Source organism: Triticum urartu, chromosome 3 (genome assembly GCF_003073215.2).
Source record: "Triticum urartu cultivar G1812 chromosome 3, Tu2.1, whole genome shotgun sequence".
Lineage (NCBI taxonomy): Eukaryota > Viridiplantae > Streptophyta > Magnoliopsida > Poales > Poaceae > Triticum > Triticum urartu.
In genome coordinates, this window is record NC_053024.1 from 692,704,000 (window position 1) to 692,708,603 (window position 4,604).

The following is a 4,604-nucleotide window of genomic DNA, read 5'->3' on the forward strand; positions in this document are numbered from 1 at the left end:
ACAAAGGGTAACCGGTTCTTCCCGTCAGGGGTCTTGAATCCAAGGTGGATCTTCCCGAAGAGGTGTCGGTCCCTCGCGATGGAGTAGATCCGGATGGATGAGCGAGGCTCTATCTCACATATGAGCTATCACAACGCTGACCCAAGAAAGAGGGAGGAGGAGGAGTATACATAGTCTAGGTGGGCGAAGGGGTACATGGGCCTCGGCCCTTACACTATGCGTAGACAGGGGAGGCTGGATGTCCGGGTGTCGGGCCGGATGTCCGGGCCTTTGTGAGGTGCCGGATGTCTGGGCGGTTGGGGTTGGCCTTGACGCTCTCTGGATAGGTGGGGTCCGGATGTTCGGGCGATGGGCCAGATGTCCGGAGGCTCGGAATGGGCCGGATGTCCGGGCTTGGGGCCCGGATGTCAGGGCTGGCGGGGTCGGCCTCAGTGCTCTCTGGATAGAGGGTGCCGGATTTCCGGGCTTCGGGCCAGATATCCGGGCTGGGCCGGATGTCCGGGCTGGGGCCGGATGTCCGGGCCTGTAGGTGCTTGGCAGTTGGGCGACTGTTGTGGACGATGCTCCAGGGGCCGGATGTCCGGGGTCACTAGTATGGACGGCGGGCTTCTTCCGATGATCTGCCTCGCCTTTGAAATGCTTGCCTTTCTTTCGACATTGATGGTTGGTCAGAAGAAATCGACGATGCCCCAGGTACAAATTCTTCATGCATTTGTCCAGATATATACTGTCGGTGTCATCTAAACAGTTCGTGCATGCGTTGTAACACCCCGGATGTAATTTACCTTATATGTATCCCAACTCTTGCCGTTTACGGTGCTAAGTTATTTTATTTCCTTGGGTTTGGGTTTTTGTCTCCGTGTGTTGTTGCCTTTGTCATGCATCTCATATCATGTCATCATGTACATTGCATTTGCATACGTGTTCATGTTCGTCTCATGCATCCGAGCATTTTCCCCGTTGTCCGTTTTGCATTCTGGCACTCCTATCTCCTCCGGTGCCCCTTTCTACCTCTTTTCATGTGTGGGGGTTAAACATTTCCGGATTGGACCGATACTTGCCATGCGGCCTTGGTTTACTACCGGTAGACCGCTTGTCAAGTTTCGTGCCATTTGGACTTCGTTTGATACTCCAACGGTTAACTGAGGGTCCGAGAAGGCCTCGTTTGTGTTGCAGCCCAACACCCTTCCAATTCGGCCCAAAACCCACCTAAACCTCTTCTATCGTCTAGAGCGTTCGATCAAGATCGCGCGGCCGCAAACCGCTCCTCATTCTGAGCTTCCTAGCTCCCACTATGCCTATAAATAGATCTCCTCACAAAATTCTCGGGTCTCTTCCCCCCTAACCCTAGATCTTTCCCTCTTCTCGCGCGCCGGACAGAGTTCCGCCGACGGACATGTCCGGAGGTCTCCCGCCGCCGCCATGTGGCACTGCCTGAGTGGCCGCCGCCTTCCACCGCCGCCGGAGCCCGCCGCGGCCCGTGGCCGGCCCGCCCGCGCCCGCGCACGGGCTAGAGGAGCTCGCCCGCGCCGCATTCATCTACTTGCTCGCGCGCCGCCCAGGAGGCCGACGCTCGCCGCACCGCCGCTGCCGCACATCGCCGGCCGGAGCTCGCCGCCGGCCTGCCCCGCGAGTCCCGCGCCGCCTCGACCACCGCCGCCTCGTTCCTCGCCCCCCGCCTCCAGATCCGGTCAGGATAGGCCGGCCTCGCCTCTCCTTCACCTTCCCGCCGCCTTGCCGAGTTCGCCGGAGCAAGGAGACCTCGCCGGAGTCCGGTACCTCGCGGCGACCTCGGGTTCATCCGGTGAACAGTACCACGCCGTGCTGCTACAGTGGATCGGGAGCACAATAAACCCTAGATCCACTAGGGTTGACTTTCCCCCTCTCCCCTTATTTTTTTGCAATATTCATCATGTCGTATCTCTGCATCCGTAGCTCCGATTTGTGCGTGTAGCACATCAAAATGTTCGTCTCGACGAGTACATCACTTCGTATCATTGCATCATTTTTATTTGAGCTCATCTTGATGCTCGAAATGCTGTTGCAAGAGGGCTATGTGATTAATTTGTCAGATCTGTTGCATCAAATAGCTTTTTGACATTTTTGCCATGATTAATGTGTGCATGATATGCTCCTGAGCTCTACATGAGTTTTGTTATATGCCGTGCCATCTTTACAGAGGTGCATGCCATGTATTTTTGTGATATGTGTGGTGACTAGCACAAGCTTGCAAAGTAGCGTAATCGGTAATGCTGATTTCAGGGACTTGGAATTTCACTAAGTCCTTGTCCTGATTTTGTCGTTATGCCATATGTTCATGTTGTTTACTAGTGACCCGTGCCTCTTTTGAGGATGATCAGTCAGGATGATTTGTTAAAATTGTGGTGCTCTATCCATCCATGTCTTTGTTTGCATTTATGGAGCACCCTAGCTTGAGTAAATCGAGCTCTACTTTTGCTATATCGTGAATCCTGGCAGATTGTTGACTTGTTAGCGATTTTGCCGAGGATGTTGCTATTGATCCGTGCATGCTATGTTGTTGTTCTTGCCATGTCTAGCTTCTAAGCCATGTATTCTTAATGGGTGTATGCTTATTTTGTCATGCAATGATCTATAGTGAGTGCATCGAGCTCGTAAACATGCCTACTCGTTAACTGATTTGCATGCTCCAGTTTTTCACCAAGTCTGAAATCTATTTATGTTTTTGCCATGTTCACATGCTTGCAATTGTATTTTCTGATCCCTTTTGGCTCAAGGTGACTAAGGGACTTTTGTTAAGTGCTTTTAGTAGCTTCATGCCATGCCTTGCTTTGCCATGTTAAGTTCCTATACCATATAGTTTTCATGCTCTAAAGTATGCTTCCTGATAATAAATTCCAGACGTGTTAATTTCACTAAGTCTGAAACCTGTTATCATTTGCACTTTTGCCATGCTTGTTTGAGCCTGTTAATGGATGATTTAGCCGTAGCTCAGTGTTCATATTTTGTCCAGCTTCATGAGTGGATCCCTTCCATGTATTTTGTTTTCATTTTTGAGTGCTGTAGCATATTTATCTTGATGCATTTAGATGGCTACTTGCTGATTATCGCAGACCGATGCCATATTCGTTTTGCTTGCCATTTCCAAACCGTGCATCCGATTCCGGTGATCTTTATATTGAGCTGCAGTGATTGACTCTTTCATAGGCAGAAAATGAGCCACTTTAGTGAGTTTGTCGATGACAATGAATATAGCATCATTGCCACGTTTGGACTTTGGAAACCTAGTCACGAAGTCCATCTCAATGTGGTCAAACTTCCATTCTGGAATGGCAAGAGGTTGGAGGAGACCCGCTGGCCTTTGGTGTTCTGCCTTCACTCTTCTGCAGACATCACATTCATTCACGAACTGAGCAATCTCGCGCTTCATTCGAGTCCACCAATAAGCCTGCTTGAGGTGCTGATACATCTTCGTGCTCCCAGGGTGGATGGAGAGGAGAGAATTGTGAGCCTCGTTCATGATCACTTTACGAAGTTCACTTTGGGCACAACAATACGATCCTCGAAGAAAAGAGTATCCTTGTCATCAGGGCGGTAGCACTTGTACTTGGGTTGGCTCTTGGCAATCCCAATCTTCACCTTTTTCACCATAGCGTCAAGAAGCTGGGCTTGGCGAATCTGGTCTTCTAAGGAAGGAGAGACTTGAAGGTTGGTGAGGAAACATTGAGGAACAACTTGCAGATTCAGTTTGCGGAAAGCTTCACAAAGCTCGGGTTGATAGGGCTTGAGAATCAGACTGTTGCAATAAGCCTTCCAGCTCAATGCGTCGGCAATCACATTGGCCTTGCCTGGAGTATACTCGATACTCGGATTATACTCTTGAATCATTTCGACCCATCAAGTCTGCCTGAGGTTGAGATTAGGCTGAGTGAAGATGTACTTGAGACTCTTGTGGTCAGTGAAAATGTCCACTTTTCTTCCCAATAAGAGATGTCTCCAAGTCAAAAGAGCATGCACAACTGCCGCCAACTCGAGATCATGAGTGGGGTAGTTCTTCTCGTTGGGCTTCAACTGGCGAGAGGTATAATCCACAACTTTCTTCTCTTGCATCAACACTGTGCCGAGACCTTGGAGAGAGGCATCACAAAAGACCTAGTACGGCTTGGGTTCATCAGGCGGAGTCAGAACTGGAGTGGTGACCAATTTCTCTTTCAAAGTGTTGAAAGCAATGTCACACTCCGGAGACCAAACGTACTTGATGTGCTTCTGGAGAAGATTTGAGAGAGGCTTCGCGATCTTAGAAAAGTTTTCAACGAATCTTCGACAGTAGCTTGCGAGACCGAGGAAGCTACGGAGTTGCTTCACGTTCTGAGGAGGTTCCCAATTCACAATTGCAGACATCTTCTCAGGATTCACCGCAATGCCCTTGGCGGAGATGATATGACCAAGATAAAGAACCTCATTGAGCCAAAATTCGCACTTGGAGAAGTTGGCGTAGAACTGGTGTTCTCTGAGCTTATCGAGTACCAAATGCAAGTGCTTGGTATGATCTTCCTTGTTCTTCGAGAAAACCAGAATGTCGTCGAGATAGACAAAAACGAAGTCATTGGTGTAGGCGTTGAAGA